General features: G+C 41.8%; 1 protein-coding gene across 3 annotated transcripts in view; it reads right to left on the reverse strand.

Annotated features, from left to right (window-relative positions):
• Positions 1-26,290, reverse strand: part of Tiam1 (TIAM Rac1 associated GEF 1) — a 335,042-nt gene that overhangs the window by 159,093 nt on the left and 149,659 nt on the right. For 2 of the 3 annotated variants that reach the window (XM_090348555.1, XM_090348551.1), the window contains one exon: positions 17,985-18,155. The gene's annotated coding sequence lies outside the window, so the exon portion shown is untranslated. Of the gene's footprint in view, positions 1-17,984; positions 18,156-22,709; positions 22,871-26,290 lie in introns of those variants that run through there. The other variant, XM_090348565.1, reaches the window with a different exon arrangement.

The raw sequence follows: 26,290 nt of genomic DNA on the forward strand, positions 1-26,290 counted from the left end.
AAAGGAAGGGGAAAAACAAGATGATTGGTAAGGGGTAGGAGGAAGGAAAACGAGAAAAGCCATGAGAAGAGGTATTAGTGTTCAAGAAGTAATGTACCCACTACTTGACAAACGTAACTGTAACCCCTCTATACATTACCCTGACAATAAAATACAATAAAAATAAATAAAGATAGAGTAGCAATTTTCCCAAACCCAATCACACTTACTGATTAAATTTTAGCAGCTACTTATCTGCCCCTTGCAAAAAGAATGTTTCTGCACATCACATCTAACATATAATACTTCTTTTTGTGGGGTTTTTTGGTGCCAGTATTGGAGCTTGAACTCAGAGCTTCATGCCTTTGCTTATTTTTTGTTGTTGTTGTTCAAGGCTGGTGCTCTGACATTTGAGCCATGCCTCCACTTTTAGCTTTTTGCTGATTAATCCATGCCCAGCAATACATGTACTGTTTAATAAGACACAGCAAGCCCACATTTAAATTCTTCTAAGAATGTGAATACTTTTTTGGAGGGGAGGCAGACATTTACTTTGTGTACATGTGCTAATCATAGAACTTCAGTAAGTTTCATTACAAAAGGAGAGGTATGCCAGGAAAGTACTTAGCTTTCTTGGCATATTTTTTCCCTGTCCATTTCTTTAGTGACAGACCTCTATCAACTGACTTTTCATAGCACTCTGAATCTCTGGGGAAATTCCCATCTGGGTTCCAACTAATCACCATTTGCAACATTTGTAGATGAACTGAATGTTGCTTCACAATCCAGAGAAAAGACAGATTGTTCTTTTAATGTCATTTATGAAAGGGGGGAGGGGGCCAAAGTAAGTTATACAAAAACTCAAGAATCAAATAGACTATATTAAAAAAAGAACAAATAGGAAGCAGATGCTTTTTTGTGTGTGCTGGTACTGAGGTTTGAAATCACTCTCATTTGACTTTTTTGCTCAATGCTGGTACTTTAACCAAATTCAAATACTAAATTTTTCAGATTCTATGTTAGTGGCCCTCCTAGTAGATAAAGAATGCTGGAGCAAGTACCGTATCCTTGTTTCAAAATTATCTATTTCAGACAGGCACTGCTGGTTCATGATTGTAATCCTAGCTGTTCAGGAGGCTGAGATCTGAGAATCACTGTTTAAAGACAGCTCAGGCAGAAAACCTGTGAAACTCATCTCCAATTTACCACCAAAAAGTTGGAAGTGCAGCTGTGGCTCAAGTGTGGAGTGACAGTCTTGAGCAAATAAGTTCAGGGACAGAATCCAAACCAGGAGACATGCCTCATGATTCTGGCTCTCCTTTTGTCACCGTGGTGTCCCACTTCTCTTCCCACTGGAGGTGATCTGTTTTTATTGATTCTGTCCTTCTGCTCTTCCTCCCTTCTCCTACCGTCATGGCTCAGTTTTCTAACAGTGTTTAGTGTATTTGAGGCTGTGAGTCTTTGGGACCAGGAGTCCACCTGCAGTCACTGCAATGCGACCTCTACACACACACACACACACACACACACACACACACACACACACACACATCAGGGGGGAATATTTTCCACAAAAGAGACACACATGTAGTAGAGGCTAAACCAAAATGGATATGTCTATTTAAAGTGTCCACTGGTGGGCCAGGAGTCTGGCCTAGTGGTAGAGTGCTTGCCTAGCATGCACAAAGGCCCAGGTTTGATTCCTTGGTACCACATACATACAAAAAAGCTAGAAGTGGTGCTGTGGCTCAAGTGGTGGAGCTCTAACCTTGAGAAAGTTCAACGACAGAGCTCAGGCCCTGAGCTCAAGCCTCAGGACTGGCAAGCAATCAATAAATCAATCAATCAAAAAATAAATAAATAAAAAATGAATGAATGAATGAATAAAAATGTCCACTGGTAACACAAATGTAGCACTCATTCCTCTTCTAACCTGGCACTGTGCACAACTGGCACTCTCACTGAAAATAACTAAGATCTGAATGCTTTGATCTTCATGAAATCAAGGATGTTAACAAAACTTACATTTCTGACCTAAAATGCCATTAGGCTTGCTCACGTTCACTTCTGCATGGAGAGGAGAGGTGTTACCTACCTAGCTCATTGGGCCTCTCTGGATGGCTTTGGAGAATGGCTGGCCTTCCTTCCATTTTAGAGATCTTCCAGGTCCATGTAGAGCCCAGATCTATGCTCTAGATTACATAGAAGAGAACTGCAGAGATCTTGCCTTTTATTACCTTGCATAAGACCTGCCCAGGTGATACTAAATACCAGTCGGAAATATTCTGGAAAGCTACTGCTGCTGTAACTACTTGTCACAACTTCCTAATTCCAAATTCACTAGTATCAAAGCTGACACAGTCTCCATCTGCTGCCTTCTCTGTTTGTTGTATTTTCCGCCACTGGGCAGGAAAAGAATTTCTCAGATCCCAACAAGCCCTGTCCTCTCCTCAGAGACTCAATTTCAAGTGGGTTGACAACACTTAAAATATTGTGCTCAAGTCATCTGTTATTTTCCAATTTAAGGGAGCACTACATGTGTCTACTTGATCAGACGACTCTGTTGCATATTCATACTCTCAGGCGGCTCCCACTCACCAGAGAAGTTCCTCGAAACCAAGTCAGGGAACCAATGACCCAGCTCAACAGAGAAATCCACAAAGAAGTTGTTTTTTTCTGGACTAATCACAGATACAGGGAAGAAATTAAACAGGAATTTAGCATAGCACCCAGGTCATCAAAGAAAGAATATTTTATGTCATTGTTTAAAATAGATTTCCAGGAGGATAATAAAATAATCAAGTGTGAGGACTCAGCTATGTAGCAAAGTTCGGGATGAATCATCAATCTGTAGTAGGCATCTAACAGAATCTACTCTGCAGACAAAATAACTTCTCAAGAACTAAAAGCCAACGCTTCTTCCTTACCATTTCTGTTTAAAAATCTGACTCACAAAAGCTTCCAATTCAATCATGATACATCTAACAAAATTTAATACATGGAAAATAGATCTTGTGGGACTGGAAGAGTAAAGGATAAAAGGTCTTGGATATAAATCTCCTCAACATTATTTTGTCAACCCTACCCCTTGAGCCAAGCCCCACTTCCCAATTCTAGGAGTTAATTGGAGATAAGAGTCTCAGGTTCTTTTGTGCCCGGGCTGGCTTTGAACCTTGATCCTCAGATCTCAGCCTTGAGCTGAAGAGTGCAGGGACAGTGCCCAAGCTGAGTTCAAGCCCCATGACCCACCAAAAAAAAAATATAGAGAATGATAAATTTTGGTGAGAAAGATGTCTTAACTTGTTAATGGAGAATTTGCTCAGTCCCAACTGGACAGGAAGCTGAGGCTTTCCAAGGAACCTCCTACTTGTCTAACATAGCAAAAAGATGGAAAGCAAACCAGATAGCCTTATGAGTCAGCCATCTAGCCCACCATTAGTTTACAACAGACGATAAATCCAAGAACTGGACAGAAAGAAGCCCTTTGCAGTGACTGTGCTGGAAAGCTAGAGCAAGTCCCCGGGATCCCAGGGGATCGCCACACCAGGCAGATGTGCTCAATAATGCACTTCCCTTGCTTTGCACGGTACCTCAGATGCTAGATGAAAGGCACTGAAATGGTGGGATACAATATGCTTGTTACCGAATTGGGCCCAGAGGCTGTCCCTCCAAGTTCTTCACACTGGTGATTAAAGTGAATGCCCTCCAACTCTTCCCTACCTTCCAGTGATGTGAGCTCTAATTAATATGCATTTGGGGTTTTAAGATCCATAGATGAAACAGGGACCAGATGCGAAAGTTATTATTATTTTGTTCAAAGTATACTGGTCTACTAACATCTGTAGACAAGTTTACCACATGCCACTTAAAACAGGCTCACGGAGGCAAATGCCAGAAAATTAAGGTTTGGATTGTTGAAAGGCTCAGGGCTATTCCACATGTGTTCTGGCCTTGATTTAGCATGCATCTCCAGGGAGAAGGTAATCCACATAACACATGGTCTTCGAGAAGTACAACCCCATCTACTGCACCTGAACCAAAGAGGGATGGGTGCAGTCAGAAGGTGAGTAATCATAACCACACACAAGACAAGGACTTGAAGGGAAAAAATAGAGCCCAGGCACAATTAGGGATTTTTCCTTTTTGCTATGGAACCCCAGTCTGTAGGTATCCCTACATCATCTCTAAGCAGTTTCAAGCTATCCTCAATCTTCTCATAGAGTTTATCAGTAACTATCCTCGCATGATAAAAAGTCTCTTTTCGGAGCCGGGAGTTTGGCCTACTGGTTAAAGTGCTTGCCTAGCATGCACAAAGACCCGGGTTCGATTCCTTGGCACCACATACATAGAAAAAAGCTGGAAGTGGTGCTGAGGCTCAAGTGGTAGAGCTCTAGCCTGGAGAAAGTCCAAGGACAGGGCTCAGGCCCTGAGCTCAAGTCCAGGACTGGCAAAAAAAAAAAAAAAAAGTCTCTTTTCTCATCAAAAATAGACTTATGCTCCTAGCAGAGACTTACAATAGAGCAAAACCTAGGTGCTCCTAGCAGAGACTTACAATAGAGCAAAACCTAGATACCGCTATATAGTATGACCCTAAATGAAAGGACCCCCAGGATAGAGAAACAAAAGCCATATAATGAGTGATTGTTGTCCTTAGTGTACTATGTTATCTCTCATCTGTTTTGCTGTCCCTTGGTTATCTCATATTGTTATAGTATTTGACTTTGTTATCTGATATATTGTATATATGTTTATTTGGTTATTTGAAATAGGATAGGGAAGGGGGAAAAACAAGATAGTGGTGGAGGTGAGGGAGGGAAATGGGGACCAAAACATGAGAAAGTGTATCAATGTTTGTGAAGTAATGCACCTTCTGTCTGGTGAATATAATGTAACCCTTCTATTAATTACAATAAAAATATACGAAAAATAGACTTATGTCTAAAGAAGCTGATTAATAAATTAATAAACCTCTGCCATCAAAGGGATGTGGGCACAATAACAAAGTTCAATCAATGCTGAGTAATAAGGACCAACCAAGGGCAACAGTTCAAATGAAGAAGTGCTTGACACTCATATCTGTAATCCGAGCTACTCAGGAGGCTGAGATAGTGGTTCAAAGCCAGCCTAGGCAACAAAGTACGAGAGACTCTTATCTCCAATTAGCCACCAAAAAGACAGAAGTAGAACTGTGGCTCAAGTGACTAGAACATTAGCCTTCAGCAAAAAAAAGCTCAAGAACAGTGCCCAAGTCCTGAGCTCAAGCCCCAAGACTAAAATCAAAAAAGGATGGGGGGCAGGAGGAAGTGTTTGGTCTACCCTCAATACAAGACCTGTAAGACCCTATTAAAACCTGAATCAGGTCAAGTCCTCTACCCATAAGGCCTCCATCAGGATACAACTAATCTTTGTATGTGTGCTCTGGTACTAGGGCTTGAACTTAGGGCCTACAAACTGTCCCTTAGCTTTTCACTCGAGGCTAGTGCTCTATTACTTGAGCACCAAATTCAGCTTTTTGGTGGCTAATTGGAGACAAGAGGCTCATAGAATTTCCTGCCCCTGCTGGCTTCAAACTGCAATTCTCAGATCTCAGGCTCCTGAGTAGCTTAGCTAGAAGTATAGATGTAAGCCACGAGTGCCCAATCATACTCATTTTTAAGAGCATTTTAATGATTTATACTTAATCATGTATACAGAGAAATAAATTTTGGATAGAGAGATGCACTATAAGATACACCACTCAGGAGATTGAATCACACACAGTGGAACAGAAACAAATCATGTCTTTGTACTCAGTCTCCAATGCATCCAATGTCTCAGTACACAAAAAGAATTTTGAAGAATGTGAACTAAACAGCTGGTAAACCCATGAATATTCAGATTCCAGAATTCCAGGTGCCTGAAAAGACCAGATTCACAGACAAAGTCAAAGGAGGGAGGGAAGGACCAAAAACAAACAAACAAACAAACAACAACAACAACAAACAAAAAACCCTACAACCTTACTCTGCTTTCCAACTTAAGACTATCCATTATAAAACATGTCATGGTATGGAAGGTAGGAGAGAGAAGACTAGTAGGTGATTGAATTAAATCTTTTAACTTTTAACTATGTACACAGGTTTTTTAATTTTGTTTTAATTAGTGTACATTAGTTATACAGAGGAGGGAGTTCCTTACTACAGCACTACAGTTCCACATATATTTACAATATGTTCCAATCAATCTTACCCTCTCTATCACTCACCCTTCCCAAAACAATTCCAGCAAGTTTCCTTGCTCAACTGGCAGAGTTGCAGACAATCTCTTTTGACCATGTTCAAAATGTGTTTCACTGGGACTGGGATCGGGGTCTAGTGCTTGCCTAGCATGCACAAAGCCCTGGGTTTGATTCCTCAGTACTACATACTCAGAAAAGGCCGGAAGTGGTACTGTGGCTCAAGTGGTCAAGCACTAGCCTTGAACAAAAAGTACCCAGACCCTAAGGTCAAGCTCCAGGACTAACAAAAAAAAATGTGTTTCACAATGCATTCATCGTGTTATTCTTTTTCCCTTCCCTCTTATGCACACAAGCTTTGACTGTGAATAAAAGTTTGAGATGAGATTTAAAAAAAAATTGGGGCTTCCATTGCATCTAGTTCATCCCTAGACTCTTCATCCTTCCTTTTTTTTTTTTTGGTGGGTTATGGGGCTTGAACTTGGTCTGGGCACTGTCCCTGAGCTCCTCAGCTCAAGGCTACCACCCTACCCTTGAGCCAAGCCCCATTTCCCATTTTCTAGAAGTTAATTGGAGATAAGAGTCTCAGGTCTTTTTGTGCCTGGACTGGCTTTGAACCTTGATCCTCTGATCTCAGCCTCCGGAGTAGCTAGGATTACAGGCATGAGCCACTGTGCCCAGCTTCTTTTTTTTTTTTGCCAGTCCCAGGACTTGAACTCAGGGCCTGAGTACTGTCCTTGGGCTTCTCAAGGCTAGAATTCTACCACTTCTGGCATTTTTTCTATGTATATGTACTGAGGAATTGAGCCCAGGTCTTTGTGCATGCTAGACAAGCACTCTACCACAAACTCCTGGCCTCATCCTTATTCTATGCATCCTTTCTATCTACAATGAAAACACAAGAAAAGCACTCAGCAAATAAATATCTTTAGAAGACAAGGATGATGGTCCCAAAAAGTAAAAGACAACCCTAAAGGAAACACAGATAGGTTTCTTTGAGAGAGAGGATTTATAACTGCTCGGGGCCCTCTTCATCTGACAAGCACTAAGATCAAGATCAGAATTTGATTATGTGGATTCCCAGGTCACAATATTTTCAAGTACTATCAAAGCACTGGTCTCCCCAACCAAGCCAGAACAATCTGTCTGCTGTTGAATTTATCAAAAGAATCATTTTACCAAAATATGAATCCTTAGTGCTAACAGTATGACTATGACATGTGAACACAGGAAGGAAATTGAAATCACTGCTTCCCTTGAGGAAAGGGTCAATTTTTACCATGTCCTAATTCTCAGGGACCAGAACCTACCTGCCCTTCCTTCTTCCCTCCTTCCTTCCCATCCCTTTCCCTTTCCCTTTCCTCTTCCCCTTGGCTTTCCCTTTCCCTTTCCCTTCCCTTCATTTCTTTGTGCCAGTACTCGAGCTTAACTTGAGGCTTTGTCCCCTCACTTAGCTTTTCCACTCAAGGCTTGAGGCACAACTCCATTTCTGGCTTTTTTGGTGGTAAACTGGACATAAGAGTCCTATCCAAGCTGCCTTTCAACTGTGATCCTCAGATTTTAGCCTCCTGAGTAGCTAGGACTCCGGCTAAAAGCCACTAGCACCCAGCTCAGAATTACACTTGACTAGAAATTCTGTTATGCTGCCCATCAACTGCTGCCTAAGCAAAAGGACAGCAAGGGACTTTGTAAAGTATGCAGGCCAAGAAAAACTAGAATGGATCTCAGGAAGAAAAGTCAGTGCTGTATCCACACAACTTTGGTTTGCATGCTATTTCTATAGTAAAGGGCTGGGAGTTTGGCCTAGTGGCACAGTGCTTGCTTGCCTAGCATGTACAAAGACCTGGGTTCAATTCTTTGGTACTACATACACAGAAAAAGCAGGAAGTGGTAGTGTGGCTCAAGTTGTAGAGTGCTAGCCTTTAGCTGAGGAGCTCAGGGACAGCAGAACTGGCAAAAAAAAAAAAAGTCTCAACAGTGGACTTTTATTTTGTAGATCAGCTTATACACAGCTTCTATCATTATCAACATCTTTTGCTAAAATAGGATATCAATTGCTATTATTCAAAGTTCATCATTTATATTAAGGTTCACTTAGGAGTTGTACATTCTCTGGATTTGGACAAGGCCATGGACAGTGACCTGTGTCCACCATATAATATCATATGGAGTAGCCATTTTAACTATGCTAAAAATCCTCAGTGTTCCACCTTCTCTGGGCTCCCTGCTCCTTTCTCCATAACTAAGGTTCTTTCATGTCTTTGTGTGACATGATAGCTCATTGCTTTTTGTAGTGCTGAATAATATGCCGCTGTACAGATGTAGGCATCCATTTACCTCCTAAAGAGTATCTTTCTGACTAGTTCTCCTTACTGGGAATAAGGCTACTATAAGCTTTCCAATGTAGGTCTTTGTGTGATGCTTTGAAGGAAAAAATACACAGTAAGAGAAATGCAAAGAATGGTCCAACGGCGCTAAAGATAAAACCAGTTCCATGCTCTCTAGAAAAGGACCACTTTCTAAGAACACTTTTGACAGATTTTGGCAAAGAAGTCTGATTTTAGTTTCATACACAAATGAATCCATCTCTAACATGATGTTTTTCCTTTTTCAAAGCACTTCAGATAGATTTATAAACTCTGAAATGTAAAATGGAACTTGGCTGTGTTCTTTCATCCCTACTAAATATAACATGTCTGCAGCACTGAAGTGATGCGGCCTGTTCTTCTGATTGGTACCACAGACCTGTACATTTGGTGACAGACCTCTTGCACAGCACACGCCATATATCACACACCACATACCACACGCGCCATACAACAGGCATTGGAAAGCTGCTGGGAAATGCATGCATTCCAAACACATAGCAAAGAGACAAAAAAAAAAAAAAATCCACCCACATTATGATGAATTTTAAAATAAAGATTCCTATAAGCTTCCGGACACAAGCACAAAAATTAATAAAGAAAATAAATATCCATTCTATCAACAATGTCTCCATATGGAAGTAGAGTTGTGTTGTGGCTCAAATGTTAGAGCACTAGTCTTGATCATAAAAACTCAGGAACAACACCCAGGACCAGTACAAATGTATGTGAATACATGTACACACACACACACACACACACACACACACACACACACACACACACACACACACACAAAGAAGAGGCCCAAAGGAGAAGTACACTGAGTCCAATTTTCAGAAGTTCAGGTGGACTCAAATGCCACAAATAAAAGACATTAAATTAATAATAATCTGACATTAAATTCCAAGTTTATATAGTCTTTAGGAAAGGAAAATGTTGAACATGTAGACTTTTTTTTCTTTTTTGCTTTAACTAAAGGTCCCAGTGAAAGGTTAGGCTCATAGGAAATATCCAATTGCTTAAAAAATAATAATAATAATAAAGTGTGAACTCCTATGTTCCATTCATCTGGCTAGAAATAAAATGATACATTATCTTATTTTGCTTAATTTCCTAACTGCTGAAAATTACTTCCAGACCATAAGTTTTCTTTTCTTTCTTCTTTCTTTCTCTTTTTATCTTTCTTTCTTTCTTTCTTTTTTGTTAGTGCAGCCTGGGCACTATCGCTAAGCTCTTTCTTGCAAGGCTAGCACTCTTCCACTTTGAGCCACGGTACCACTTCTGGTTTCCTGGTAGTTAATTGAAGAAAAGAGTCTCATAGACTTTCCTGCCAGGGCTGTCTTCAAACCAAGACGCTCAGATCTCACTCAGTCTCCTGAGTAGCTAGGATTACAGACATGAGCCACCCACACCTAGCTCCTTAGTTATCTTTTATTTCTGCTTTCATCCCATGTGAAACATGAGAACAGAACAGAAAATAAATTTTAAAATACAATACTGTATGTATGTACACATACATACATACATACACACACATGTAGATACATACACACACATGCATACAATCTAGCTAAATGAGTCTAAAACAAACAAGGTATAAAGGCTGGGTGTGGTGGTACATACCGCTAACTGCAGCTCTTTAGAAAGGAAAGAGGAATGCCTAGCTCTGTGGCTCACACCTGTAATCCTAGCTACTCAGGAGGCTAAAGATCTGAGGATCTGAGGTTCAAAGCCAGCCTGGGCACTATGAAATCCATGAGACTCTTATCTCTACTTAATCACCAGAAAACCAGGAGTGGTGCTGTGGCTCCAGGGGTAGGATAGTAGCCTTGAGCTGAAGAGCTTACTTCAGCTCAAGGGACAATGACCAGGCCCAGAGTTCAAATCTCATGACCAACAAGAAAGAAAGAAAGAAAGAAAGAAAGAAAGAAAGAAAGAAAGAAAGAAAGAAAGAAAGAAAGAAAGAAAGAAAGAAAAAGATAGGAGGGTGATTGGGAGTTTAGTCTAATGGTGGAGTACTGGCCTGGCATGCGAAAGACCTGGGTTCGATTCCTTGGAACCACATACATAAAAAAGGCCAGAAGTGGTGCTATTTGATAGAGCTCCAGCCTTGAGAAAGTCAAAGGAAACTCTCAGGCCCTGAGTTCAAGCCCCAGGACCAACAAAAAAAGAAAAAAATAAACAGCAGGAAGATCACAGTTCAAGGTTAGCTCAGACAAAAGTGCAAGATTGAAAAAAGCAAACAAGCAGAGTACATGCCTAACAAGCAGGATTCCTTGAGTTCAATGCTAAGTACTGCCTCCCCAAACAAACAATAACAACAACAACAACAAAAAAGTAAATAATATCAAGCTAAAACTTCATTTTAGAGCCAGGTAGAAGTGGCATGTCCTAGCAACTCAGGAGGCTGAGATCTGAGGATCATGGTTCAAAGCCAGCCAGAGAAACAAGTCTGTAAGAATCCTATCTTCAAAGGCAGAAGTGGAGCTGTGGCTGCAATAGTAGAGTGCTAGCCTATAGCAAAAGAAAAAGTCAGAGATAGTGCCTAGGCCCTGAGTTCAATTCCCAATATCGACAGACAGAGGTTCAGGCACACGCACACACACACACTTGTATCTTAACAACACTATCCATATTATAAGCCTTGAAAACCATGTTGAGAGAAACCTCTAGGCCTCCTATTAGAAAATACTCTTTTCAAAAGACAAAAAATGGCTCTGCTCTGGATGGGGTAACACTGGAAACATTCAGAAGACAATGCTGCAACCATCACTAAGCCACTGAACATTAAAACTCCTTCGCTCATATTCACACTTTTCATGACCACTAAAACAACCCCCTCTATATCCTAAACAAATCTGTTGGTCAGTTCTTTTCAGGACTAAGTGGTCCACCAAGTACCTGCACCAACTAGTTAGATTGGTGAAAATACTGAGAAAAAACAAAAAGCAGAAATATTGTTACTAAATGTCCACATTTCTTGTCCTAACTTCTTCAAAGAAACAAATATTTGACTTATGGAACCACTTCCTGATGAAGCACATCATCATAAGTCAAAAATGCTATTTGTCAAAAACACATTTAATACGCATGGCCAGCTGAACACTGCGCCTTCCCAACACAGCATGCGGCAAGGTGCTGGCTCTTTCCTCTGTGACTTTACAGTTGACTATGGGCTGTGACCACTACTCAGCAACCTGCTCCCATCCTGCAGCAATGCAGTGATGTAGTGCAATGTCACCAGATCAGGTAGGAATTCAAATGCAAAATTCCCAGTGCAGGGGCCGGGAGTTTGGCCTAGTGATAGAGTGTTTGCCTAGCATGCACAAAGACCTGGGTTCAATTCCTCGGTACTACATACATAGAAAAAAGCAGAAGTGGTGCTGAGGCTCAAGTGGTAGAGTTCTAGCCTTGAGAAAGTCCAAGGACTGGCAAAAAAAAAAAAAATCCCAATGCAGTTTCTATTGAATATGTATTCCTTTAGCACCATTGTAAAACCAAAAATCTTCAGTCAAACCTGCATGGTTCTACAGGTATCAGTACTACACATGTGCTATGGCTCTGCATAGGAAAGCCAGCCTATAAGAGACACCAAGACTAGTGGCACTTGTTGGCTAGTAGACCAGGGTAGGAGCAGTCAGGAATGCAGGCACCGGAGTATCTGCCTAGACCAGTGGCTAGCTGTATGACTATATGACTGTGTGACTCTTGGCCTCAGTTCCTCAGCTGTAAAACTACAATGACAATAACTCAATATATTATTGTGGCAATCCAATGTATTCATAATGTTACATACCATGTCAAGCAGAAATAAGACAGTAGAAATAAGACATCATGAATAATTTCTCAATTTGTAAGAAGTTCATTAGCAAATGTCATGACCCTTTGAACTGATGAGATGCCTTATTCCTACTCTTACTTGAATCCCTATTACCTCTTTCTGGCCTTGTCAGTTCTTGCCTTCTATTTTATAAATTTCAGGGAGGGGATACCCCATCAAATCTCCCAAGGCTATCTTTAAAAATAATACATTCCCCCCATGATTTACCAAAATGATAAACTATGAAATTCTTCAATACTCCCAAAAATATTAAAATGAAGTACAGTAACTAAATGTCACTCAACCTGAATATATTACTCTCATTTAGCCTGTTGAGACTCTGTAAATACATTAGAAAAATAAATAGCTCCTGTTATTACCTCGAGGCTAGATTTGTGTCTAGGAACACTCTCATTGGACTTGCAGCTGTTAGCATTTCCTCTGTGGTTAGATACCACACATAGTTTGTATGTTAGTGACTTCAACTACTGCATGTTGTGCATCCCCAAAGGGGGGGAAAAAAAACCAACAACAAACACATGATGTTCATGGATGGTTAACCCTTGCTATTTCTTTCAAAAAGAATCTGGAGCCACATGCTCTCCCTGTCCAGGCGCTGTTCATTATTTTCCTTTTGTTTTCAAAGCTTTCAGTCCTAATTACACAGATCAATGCCAGGTGAACAGCTGAGAACCCCACTGATAAGGATGCCCATTGAACTCCTTTTTCTCTCCAGGGATCCCAGATTCTTCCATCTGAGTCTCCAAGAAAGCTGGCCCCAGCCTATGGAAGAGATTTTTTACAGCTCCCCAAATAGTGATCTGAGCTGGTTCCTTGCTATTCAGGAGGCTTGAGATCTGGGGATCATGGTAAGAAACCAGCCTGGGAAAGAAAGTCCGTAAGATTCTTCTCTCCGATTAACCACCAAAAAAGCAGGAAATGCAGCTGTGGCTCAAATGGTAAAGTCTTGAGCCAAAAACACTAAGTGATGGCACCCAAGTTCTGAGCTCAAGCCCAGCACTGGTATATACAAACACACACACACACACACACACACACACACACACACACACACACCAGAGTAATGATCTAGACAATCCCATCACTCCATGTACACATACATACACACACACACACAAACATACACAAACACACACCACCACCATCACCACCACCATTCATTCATTCACATTCCCATAAGAAAACCAAACACTGCAGAGCATCAGTTAGAAGCAGAGAGAAACGTCTGTGCTTAGCATGGACTGGCTCCTTCCCAAACTAAACACACTTATGTAAATCCCGGCTCTGATTACCTGGCCTGTCTCTGTACCGGGGAACCTGGCTTTTCTGGAGTTAAGCTTTTGTTACCCATGTCAAGTAGGTATTTCCCAGGCAGTCCTTTTTCCTCGCATGGAGGCTGGCTGCAGCCACTCTACCCCCTACCCAGACAACCAAATGTGACATCAAAGGAGCCCCCAGGATGGCCATCTGCTTTGCCATACCAATGTTTATGCAATATGGACAGGAGAGGAGCAAGCCAGGGAAAGCCTCAAGAGAGCACTATGGCATCAAATCCCCAAACACCAGTGTCCCAGGCCATTTGTGTCACAATGACAACGAAAGCCTTCAGCCCATCTGGGTGCTCTCCTGCTCCTTAGGATGAAAACTATTCAACTTTCCTAAGGATAGTCAAACAACCAACTCAATACATCCCATCTATGCATGAACATTAACAATTAAATGAGATTTCTAACTCAGCAGTGTTTCAAATATTACTGATACTCTCCCCCAAAACTGTGATGCCTAAACATGTTATTTCAGGCAGTAGTAACTTTATAGAATCAAGTGCTATGAGAAATTAGCCAACACTAAAAGTGTAGATCAGGGGCCAGGAGTTTTGCCTAGTGGTAGAGTGCTTGCCTAACATGCACGAAGAAACGGGTTTGATTCATAGGTACCAAATATATAGAAAAAGCCATAAGTGATGCTGAGGCTCAAGTGGTAGAGCTCTAGCCTTGAGAAAGCCCAAGGACACTGTTCAGGCCCTGAGCTCAAGCCCAGGACTGGAAAAAAAAAATTATAGATCAGAAATGAAGTCAAGAGCCTGTGAATTCTAGAGTTAATACAAACATTAGACATCGTTATCTTATATAGGCTAATATCCAGAACTGAAAGTCAGCAGACTTGGGGACTCAGATAAGGCTCAGTTCAATTCAGACACAGAACCTGTGAGTCTAAACCAGCCCTTTAGGTTCCATCAAGTGGACTTAGAAAAGAGAATACACATATGATAGAGGGGTGGATGGTTCAGTCAAATACAGACCACAAAATATTCAGACTCGTAACAAAACACACATACAAAAAGAAACAATGCTACATCTGTACTGAACACATACAGACTTTTCCTTTTTTCTCTAAACAATACATACAAATAACAATTAATTTTGTAGCCTTTACATTGTACCAGGTACATCCGAGCATAGTAACGCATTCAATATTTGGGAGGCTGAGGCAGAATGGTCACAAATTTGAGGCCAGCCTGGGCCACCTAATAAGTTTCAGGTCAAGCCTTGGCTACCCAGCAAGACTCTGACCACACACACACACACACACACACACACACACACACACGAATACACACAAACAAATGCATACTTGATACAATAAGTAATTTTGAGATGATTTAAAGCACAAGGGAGGATGTATGTAGCTTACATGTGAATACTAGAGCATTTTAGAGAGATCTGAGCATGTGTATATGTTCTCTTAAGAGAGAACTCAAAGTAGCTCTTCAAAATATGGAGTCTCTTTCTTTTTGCAACCCTCATGACCTTACAATGACAGGCACATTCAAGAAGCATGGGTGTAAAAAATAGATTGCCATGATCAATGGCAGAGCAGCCTAGAACTGAGCACCCCAACTCTGCTAAAAGCTCTCTTTGACATCTTTCAAATAGAGGATGGAGAGCGACATTTGACAGGTTTCACCTCCCATTCACATGGAACTTGTCCAACCACAGTTCTAAGCATTAGAAGAAGCCATGTTATTCATCAAATAAATCTGCTTGAGTTCCTTAGAGAGGGGGTGCAGGGGAAATGGGGAGTAGATGGCCAACCACTGTGGCTGAAGCCAAGAGATGATACATTCCTCCTATGATTCAGCTCCAGCAACTGTCGGGTGAAAAGCCACATGGCTCAAACCAAAATGGGTTCACAATTTGCAGATTTGCCTCTCAAATTGCTTTTCAAATTTAGCTCTTTAACTTCAATATTTCCCTTTGTTCAAAGAACCCGGAAACAAACTTGACATTTCTCTGGACAGCTATGACTAGATCTGAGTTGATTCCAAAAGAATCCTAAATGTTTGCTCTGTGGTACAAGGCAGATGGCAGTTCTCCGAGATTTATAACTGGAGGGGGAGGCGGGGGGAGGAGTTCCTGAAAAAATGACTTGTGACAGATGACGTGATCCTGGGGGTAAAAAGGACAGTGGGCTGGGATGAAGCAAGAAGGGAACAGGAAGGAGGCTGGATCTGAATGGACCTCAAAGAGAGTTATAGTGGGACTTGGCAGAGAACTGGAGAATGACTATTCTCTGGGCATCTCATGTGCCCTAAAATAGGACCTGGGACCATTCTACAAGGCATTCACTTGAGGCAAATTTAGAGGAAAGGTAGCCTGGTTGTAGCAGACAAGGCAGAGTCCAGAGTTAAACTACCTATGTTCAAATCCTCATACTTCCCACTCCATTGCTCTGAACAAGTTACATAAACCACAAACAAGCCAAGTCTACTTTACCTATTAGAAAGTGTTTCCAGGAAAACAACAACTTAATGAGTAGCTAGTGGAGAGAAGGGCTCTTTGGAAATAGATACAAATTTGAATGTTGTCATGAAACAGGTGTACTTTCCCAAAGCTGACCCCTATTCAAGATGGTCTCAAAGCTCAGGGATTCCCAGGTTAGTTGGTGGAAAGGAAGCAAACCTACCCCTGCCTCTAACAGAGAGGTTGGGGTACTAGCTCTCCTCAGGAGTGAATTTGCAAGGAAGGAAAGGAAGATCCAAAAGGTAAGGACAGGAACAGGTTAACTGTTTTCATTATTATTTCCACCTCCTGAAAAGGGAACATCCCCAATTCTGATCAGCTGGTGTGATGGAAACACTGAAGGAGAGAGTTCTCTCTTGTCCTCTGTGCAGTCATCACAGGGGAGTGGCCAGGGTTGGGGCTCTGGAGTCTGGCAGGATGGAGAAACAGGCAAAACTGGACAGACAAGTTGCAGCACGATCCACAACAGGGTGGAATGCTGGTGGGAAACTTTAGAAAGGACCTGGGCCAGGCCTCAGGAAGCATCTGTGATTCTGACTGTTTTATTCAAAATGGAACCAGTCTTCTGCTCAAACCAAGTCAATGTTAAACAATATATCACAGCAGGGTATTGATGGCCCATGCCTGTAATCTTCACTACTCAGAAAGCTGAAATCTGAGGATTGAGGTTCAAAGCCAGCCCATGAAGAAAAGACCATGAGGCTCTTATCTCCAATCAAAAAGTCAGCAAAAAAACAGAAGTGGAGGTATGACTCAAATGGTAGAGTGTCAGCCTTGAATGAAAAAGGCAAGTGAGAGCAGAAGGCTTTGAATTCAAGCCCAAGTTCTGGCAGGTACACTCACATACACACACAGTACACATATCACATTCTTTGTACCATCAGCAAAATTTTGGTGGGTATGTTGAGGAAGGCAAAGTTGGCTAGAAAGGACTTTTAGTCCAAATTATTCTCCCCTTGTGAGGTGAATAGGGACTGAAGGGTGATGTTACGCTCCTCACTTGCAAAAGGGAAAAGAATGAACTCAGCCCTTTCTGCTGGACTTCCAGGCAGGTGTCTTTGCATCTCTTTTCTTCTAAGTGAACGAGAACACACATCTTTTCATTGCTTTGTGGTCCTTCCTATGGGAAGGCCTACCACACAGTGAAGACATCCAGTCAGATCACGGCAATGAAGCTCTCATGAGATAGCCACTTTCTCCCGGCCCATTGATTAAGCAAAAGTTCACTCTTTCTCATAGTACAGTCTCAAAAACTACTTTAAAACCAAGTCTTCCCCTACGCAGCCAAAGCAACTACTTCTTTCCCTTCTCAGGTAGCTCAGAGGCAAGGACAAGAGAAGCTGCAAAGACAAAGGTAGGAAATCACCCTCTGAAATCTCCAAAACTTACTAGCACAGCAATAAGCTAATAAGGATGGGCTCGAAAGAATCAGAAAGTTCCCAGGATTCAGCCACCTTCTTCCCATCATAACACCAGTCACTCATAATGCACTTCCATCTGCTCCCCCAACAGATAGATTAGAACCTAGCTAGTTGGGCACCCATGGCTCATTCCTGTAACCCTAGTTACTGAGAAGGATGAGATAGGAGCATCATGGGTCAAAGGCAGCCCAGGCCAAAAAATACCCATGGGACTCTTATCTCTCTAATTAATCTTCTGAATGCAGAAGTTGCACTGTGGATCAAAGAGGTAGAGCACTAGCAGTAAGTGAAAAAGCACCCTGACCAAAGCCCCCACCACCAAAAAACAAAAAGGTCAAATGCTCATGGCATACTCACCCCATCCCAAACAGAAGAGCCTGGGTCATGGTTTCCATTGGTGTCATGTGAAGGAGCAGCTCAAGTGCTAGGTGAAGGACTGGTTCAGTGCATCATACCACATGGGACGAAAGTTCTTCCTCCTCTTTGCTTTCAGAGCTAGAAAGGTGACTTGGTTCCAGATGATTCTACCTGTAAGAGCGGATAAACAAGTAATGGGTTCCTGTTCATGTTTTGTGTATTCCAGAAACACTCACGAGATCACATAGTAAAAGTACCTTACATACAATAGATGCTCACATAGGCTTGTATTCTAGTAGGGTTTTGTACAAAGTGGTCACCCATCCTTAGCTCCTAACTTACAGAAACATGAAGGTACTGAATGGGTGGGACAAAGTCTCACAAAATACACACTGAACCACTAAACAAGTATTTCCAAACTGGTGATCTCTTCCCTAGAAGTTTCACCAAATGCAAGCCACACTGATGCTTGTTTTCCAACACCTGGCCAGGTACTTTTGCAAAATACTAACGAAAACCACACCTCCCACCTTCTGTTGTTCACCCTCAGACACCAAAACAACTAGAATCAAACAGCACCACCAGCAGGGCAGTGGTCAAGCAGGACCAAGGAGAGCCCATCTTCCATGAAAGGAACACCATACTTGGGGTAGGGCTCTCTCTTTGGGCAGAGCAGTGAGTAACTTTGGCATTGAACTGTAAACAGTCTCCTCCAATTCAATTTCTTACCTCTCCAGTCCAGCCCCTCCTAATCCCAGGTGAACAAACAAATACATATGAATGCCAAGGAATTTTCTAATTGACAGTCCCGAAGGAGATCAAAGGGCTTGGAGCTGGGGAAACTTCACTGCTCTATGTGCCTTCCTGCAGTCTCCTCTGTCCTGTGCTTTCCGTTTTCTACCTCACTTGCAATGTGAGCAGATATGTGTCCCATGATTGATGCTTTCTCTGTCTCAGCTAACTGGGGTGTTTTGAACTCATTTCATTTCTACTGAGAAAGGAGAGAAGAAAGAAGAAAAGAAAGGAGAAGAAATGAAGTGAAGGAAAAGGTGGGGGAGAGAACAGTGAGATCCCAGAGGAGATAAAATTAACTTAAAAATCATCCACTCCACCACCAACTTAAGAAATTAAGAATTAAGTAGAGAAGGGGGATTACACTACCAGTTGCTACCTATCAACTAAAAAATAAGTGTAAAATTACTAAAAATCCAAAAAGTAACTCTGGGGATGGCAGCAATCCATAATGAAAAAGAACAAATGGAGGGGCCGCGAGTTTGGCCTAGTGGTAGAGTACTTGCCTAGCATGCATGAAGACCCAGGTTTGATTCCTTGGTACCACATACATAGAAAAATGCCAGGAATGATGCTGTGGCTCAAGTGGTAGAGCACTAGCCCTGAGAAAGACCAAGGACAGAGCTCAAGCCCCAGACTGGCAAAAAAAAAACAAAACAAAAAAAAAACAAATGGAGAAATACTTTTTCTTTGACTCTATTTGCAGAAAGTTTTCACCTTTCTGGAAGGTACAAAGACAGGTGCTGAGGTTGGAGGCAAGACAAGAAAGGACAAAAGACAGAAAGAAAACCTTGTATTGGATATCCTACTTCCATGGTAAAACCTCACAACCGCACACCCAAGCAGCTTTCATTATTTCCAAATCACAACTGGGGAACTGTAAGTTCAGAGGAATGAAGCAACCTTCATGAGTCCACACAGCTAAAGGAACAGAGCTGGAATTCAATTCTAGTATTCTATGGCAATGCCACAGATTCCGAAGGAAGTTTTTCTAAGAAAACTTTAAAAGCCCCAGACTTCTGCATTAAATATGAATCAAAAGGAAATGTTCTTCACTAGTCATTACAACAAATTTGCTCCACTTCTGTACAAGGTAAATGTTGTATTGTTAAGCAGCTTGAATGCACCTACAATTCACATTAAATTACCAGTCTTGTGCATAATCGAGGTAGATGTTTCTAAAACAATTTCTCAGGGCGTGCTCCAGTGAATACAAAAGCCTCCTTGGAACTATTTGGCCAAATATGAAGGATGCTTACAACACAAGTTATGTTTAATAAAACTGAAAAACACAATCTACATCAAAGGTAAGAATATAATGTCTTCATTCAGCAGAAGGACACAGTAGCTTCTTTTCCAACCTTTTTTTTTTTGACAGTATCACATGAAGCAGAATTTGTCAAATGCACAGAAATTCAAGAAAGGAACGAAGTAGGCTTTGTGCCTAAAGTAAAATACAAACATGGTTTTTCCAAAGCACAATCAAAACAGGCAACCTGTGAGCAAAGCTGATCAGTAAAATACAGCTCAGTGGTATAGCACTTGATCTAGAACATGCAAAGTCCTTGGTTTGCCTCTCAGCAACACAGGCAGATAGACAGCTCAAAAAAAAAAAAATCCATGGCAGGGGGATGGGAGTTTATTCTAGTGTTAGAGTGCTTGCCTAGCATGCACAAAGACCAGGGTTTGATTCCTCAGTACCACATACATAGAAAAAAGCTGGAAGTGGTGCTGTGGCTCAAATGGTAGAGCTCTAGCCTTGAGAAAGCCCACAGACAATGCTCAGTCCCTGAGTTCAAGTCCTGGGACTGGCAAAAAAAAGTTTAAAAAATATGGCAGGAGTGAAAAGGAAATCCTCCTATAGACACTATAGTCTTTAGCCTATACAAGTTATTATCAAAAAATTTAAAACAATATAAACTGAGAATATTCTGAAAAAAATGTTACTACAACCAGAAAAAAGTTTAGCAATGGTATACACATTACACAAATTGAATTTGCAAGTTAAAAATATAAACTATAAATGTAAATGATGAAAACCAAATCAGGTCACCTAACTGGGGGAAGAGGGACCAAAGGAAAACAGTAATGATACAGAGTTCGGAGCCATTTTTTACTTCCATTGTCACATCCCAATTCCAGACACTGGCATGGCCACTCATCTAACAGTCTCCAATGATAATATCAAAAGGCCTTTGGTCCATGATTCACGCAGTCCCTTTCTCCAACTAAGGGTTATGAGTCCATAAAGCTCCATGCATTAGTCATTTTCACAGGCATTATCATGGGATCCACATTGGTGGCTTTTCCTGTTGGGTGAGTCGCTCAAGGATCCCTGATAGTAAGGGAACAGCCTACATACCTCCTGTCAGCATGGAGTGCGGGTCACCCGCAGTCCACTTTGGAGTCGCACAGGAACAAGAACTCAGAGCTCTGGCAGGTTTGACTGGCCTACCTCACCATACCACACGTTTGTATCTTTAACTTCAAGGAAGTAAGAAAGGTTACCACAATCTAACTGTGACTCTAGCAATGTGACTCTACCTGGAACATAAAGTTTGGAGGTGACCTGAGAAAGCCAGCTTCTACTCCTCTGTCCTAACAAGGGGATAAAAATCATCTACTAAGCCAAGCCTTCAGTGGCGCAAGGAAGCCAGTTGGGGCAGGAAAATCTGTGAGACTCTTATCTCCAAGAAACAGAAATATACAAGGAAAGGTTTTAAAGTGACATCTGAACAAAAAACTGAATGAGAACATGAGGCCTTGAGTTCAAGTCCAAGTATACACACACACACACACACACACACACACACACACACACACAAATAAATCACCTACTAACTCTGTCATGGGTGGGAGAGAAATGCTTGCAAGGAGACTATTTGGCTTGCTTCACACAGTAAGAACCAGACATTTCCTCACCTCCATTTTCTGGTCCTAAAAGTTTGATGATCCTCTACAAATATTTTCATGAAGGATTAGCTTGCAACAGAAAACAAGCAAACACAAACTCCAGGCTCCAAATGCCGGCGCATGGCTAAACATGTGATGGGATCTGAAATAAAGTAGAGCAAGGAAAACCTCCAACCTCCACTGTCAGCAAACGGCACACCTTACCAGACAGGAGTCTGGAAAGAAAACCTAAAGAACACTGGTGAGAAACTTTGGAGAGGCAAGTTTAAGCTTTGCTGATGCATCTTCCGCTGCAATGCCCTGAAGCCCTGGTGCCACCCTCCACCCAAACTTCCTCTCTGTGCCCTACCCAAAATTCACTTAAGTAAGATTAAAGGGGGGGGGGGTGAAACCACATAGCTCCAGATAAACAAATAGCACCTCCATAACAGAACCTTTGAGCTCAACTAAGTTAATATAACATGGCTCACTGCAGAATTCCCATGGAGATGTTCATCCCATCTAAAGCCTTAGCTCCAGAATATTCCTTTCCAATAAACATTTCTCCCTGTAATCTCAAGACTCTGCTGGAGATTTTCCACCCATATTGACTTGAAATTGCCCAAGGCTCAGCAGGACAGCTCAGCTCAGGGCAGCGGGCATCTTTGGTGAGTGACTTCCTTAAAAAAAGGAACAAACTACCCTTGTACAAAGGGGTTTCAATCCAAGGAGCCAAATTATGAGTACAACGCATCTGTATCAGTGAGTTAGGCGACTTTGTTACTCCATCCAGCTGTCTCCATCCTGGGCCCGGATCCCCACACTACGGTGAGGAATGTCCATGAGCACTTACAAAGTCAAAGCCCGTTTACCCTGAAGCCACACACAGCCACCCAGAAGTCTGGGTAGCTCAGCTAGACACACGCAGCACTCCTGGCACAAAGCATGGAGACCCGGCGCGCCAATGCGCAGAGCAGGGCCAGATCTCTGGACACTCCGGGTCCCCAGCCCGGGAAGCTCTCCCCTGTGTCCGTGACTCACCTTCCTTCTCCAGAGCCACACACCGCCGCTTCCCCAGATCACCACACACAAAGTGATCCAGGCACAGAAGACTCGATGTTAGGATTTAAAGCTCAACCCAGCACAGCAGAGCGCACTCGTCTCTCTCCCTCCCAGCTTCCCATCCCTGGGTTCCAGTAACGAAAGGAGGAAGCAGCAGCCTTCCCCAGCTGCCTTGGGGAGGGGAGTGGGTGTAACTTGTGAAGTTTCGTGCTAGGAGGAATCTGGTCTTTTGGGTGTGTTGGAAGGGCCCCAGACTCCTCCCTCCTCCTCCCACCCTCCCCTTCCTCCTCTCCGCCTCCTTCTCCAATTTACTTCTCGCCTTTGGCATTCACTGCGCTAAGAATCCAGCTTTCTGTCATGCAGAGTCCCAGCACCCGGGTCTCCACATCCCCTTAGGAAGTTTATTTCTACTAGGTTTTAACCATTTTATAGAGGACCCTGGTTGCCCTGTCCAAAGCTCAAGTTCTTGTCAGGTTTGGGGTTTTGTTGTTTCCTGAGATTTGTTAAAGAACAAATTCTCTTGAAGTATTTAAAAGACTAGAAATTGTTACCTCTTACATGGCTTTTGTTTCTACATCCTGGAGGTCCTTTCATTTAACATCATCCTATATGGCTTTATGAATCTAGGTTTTGTTCTATTGTAAATCTCTGCTAGGAGAACCCAAGGTTTCTACTGATTATGACAAATGAGGGAAACCATTGGGCCTATGTTCCTTTGAGTCTGGCTTACTTCACTTAATATGATTTTTTTTCTAAGTCTTTCCATTTCCTTATAAATGGGGAAATGTGATTGTTGTCCTTAATGTATCGCTCATCTCTTTTGCGGTCCCTTGATTATCTCATATTGTTACAGTATCTCACCTTGTTATCTAATATATTGTATATATGAGTATTTGGTTATTTGAAATCGGATAGGGAAGGGGGAAAACAAGATGAGGGGCGGGGGTGAGGGGAGGGAAATGAGGACCAAGACATGAGAAAGGGTATCAATGTATGTGAAGTAATGCACCTTCTATCTGGTGAATATAATGTAACCCTTCTATTAGTTACAATAAAAATATATGAAAAAAAAGAAATTGTTACCCCTCCCCCCAAGTCCCATTCACAAGTAAAGGAACCTGTATTTACCAGGTGGAGATCAAAATTGTAAAGATCAGTTTTTAAAATGTAGGGGACAGAAAAGTCTTATCAAGGATTATCTTTCAAAGGGATAACACTGATCATGTTATAAATTGATATGTTAAATTGAAACCCCTTTTTATAAAACCTTAAAGATCATTAGATAAATAAAATCCATTACAAAGTTTTTCAGATATATTAAAGTCTATTTTAAAACAGTATAATAAACACCCAAGCCCTATAATGAAATTTTGTTTGTTTGTTTGTTTATTTTTGAAGTCCCTGGGGCATGAACTTGGGTCCAGGACACTGTCCTTGGGCTTTCTCAAGGCTAGTGCTCTACCACTTGAGCCACAGCACCACTTCTGGCTTTTTCTATGCATGTAGTACTGAGGAATTGAACTCAGGGCTTTGTGCATGCTAGGCAATCATTGTACCACTAGCCCCTGAAAATTTTCAATTAGCAACATCAAGCTATACATCTAGTTTATATCTAGCTATATGTAAACTCCTCCTTAAAATACTATCCCCAACCTGTCCCCCAAAAAGAAAGATACCATATGTTTGATTCCCCATGAGGATTTTTTCTATCAAAGTTTCTAGAAATTGTAAAGAAAATTTGCAGATGCAACGCACTCCAACTAGTCTCCCTCTGCTGGCGTTGACCTTGGTTTCCTAACGGAAATTTCATGCAATCAATTTTGAAATGATTACCAGTCCAGTGAAGCCTCCCATGGCTGGTGGAAAAGATTGAAAGAAATCCCAATTGAAGAAGACACTAAATCTGGAGAGACAAGTGAGAAGCAGTGTACAGAATGATTGAAGCATTCATGGATGAAATTGATGGATTAATAAATCATTATCACTTCATAAGGATACTGACCCACAGTACAAGGGGGGTTTTCTTCAAAGACAGAGGCTACAAAAATAAAAGTACAACATTCATTAAAGAAATCATCATGACTCAAACAGTAGCCAGTGAGGCTAAAAACCAGGGAACAATGAGATCATCAGTGTGGCAAAAGCCACACTACCCTCACCGTTTACTCAAATATATGCACTCATGTGCAAACATGGAAAAGTGATGTCTAGCTCATCTTTATGTTCTTGATGATTTGCATGGAAGCTAGCTTAAAGAAAAAATTTAGTAACTATTTAGTAAGTAAAGAATATAAACAAATGTGTGCTGCTAGTGACTTCCAAAAGAGCAGAATGGCTCATGAGCCTGTAATCCCAGTTACTCAGGAGTCTGAGATCTGAGGATGGCAGTAGAAAGCCAAATCAGGCAGAAAAATTCAAGAGGCTCCCAGCTCCAATTAATTAAACCTTTTTAAAAAGCTAGAAGTGAAAGCAGGCTTCACATTCTGAAGGGACACCCGTTGTGATTTTAAAAAAAAAAAAAAAAAAAAAAAAAGAGCAGGGAGAGACACAGAGTGAGCAAAAGCACAAGGCCCCAAGTTCAAGTTCAGTACTTATCCAAAAATCAAAATAACAGAGTAAAGAATATTTGTACAGAGGAATGATCCTTAAGCCACAACTGATTTTGCCCAAGGTAACATTTGGAAATATCTGGTAATGTTTTTGGTCGTCACATTTAGTAGTAGGAATCAGAGATGCTGTGAAAAATCATGCTGCAGTAGGATCCTCCATCCCACAACGCCACTGATTGTCAGGTGCCAGTGCACCATAATATAGCTACCCAGCAGGCTGAGATCTGCAAACTGTGATTCAAAGCCATCACAGGCAGAAAAGTCTATGAAACTCTTATCTCTAATTAACCACTAAAAGCCAGAAGTAGAGCACTTAACCTTGAGCAAAACACCTAAGGGACAGCACCCAGGCCCTAAGTTCAAGCCCCAGTATCTGCACCAAAAAGTGGGGAGGGAGGAAGGTATCTGCTATAGAATCAAAGATAGCCTCGTGGGAGAGAGGAGCCAGAGGGCAATGAGAGAAACGTGAAAGAGACAAAGAGAAAAGAAGATCTATGGCGGCCCAATCAGTCATTTCTATACTGCTAGTCACAAGCATAATCTGGAAACGCTCCACTTAGAACAGGAACAACATTTACTCCCATTCATGCTCGTGGATAGGAATTTTATATGGTGTTTACAGGAAGAAAAATGTGAGCCAAGGACCAGAGGGGTACAATGGGCTAACAGAAGGTTTTCTTGTCTCATCTTTCGTAAGTTCTTTTCTTATAGAAAGTACTATTGTGGGGGCCAGGAGTTTGGCCTAGCGGTAGAGTGCTTGCCTATCATGCACAAAGACCCAGGTTCGATTCCTCGGTACCACATACATAGAGAAACCTGGAAATAGTGCTGAGGCTCAAGTGGTAGAGCTCTGGCCTTGAGAAAGTCCAAGAACAAGGCTTAGGCCCCAAGCTCAAGCCCAGGACTGGCCAAAAAAAAAAAAAAAGTACTATTATGGCACCATCATTTCAT

Source organism: Megascapheus bottae, chromosome 1 (genome assembly GCF_031878675.1).
Source record: "Megascapheus bottae isolate mThoBot1 chromosome 1, mThoBot2.hap1, whole genome shotgun sequence".
In the NCBI taxonomy this organism is placed as follows: Eukaryota; Metazoa; Chordata; class Mammalia; order Rodentia; family Geomyidae; genus Megascapheus; species Megascapheus bottae.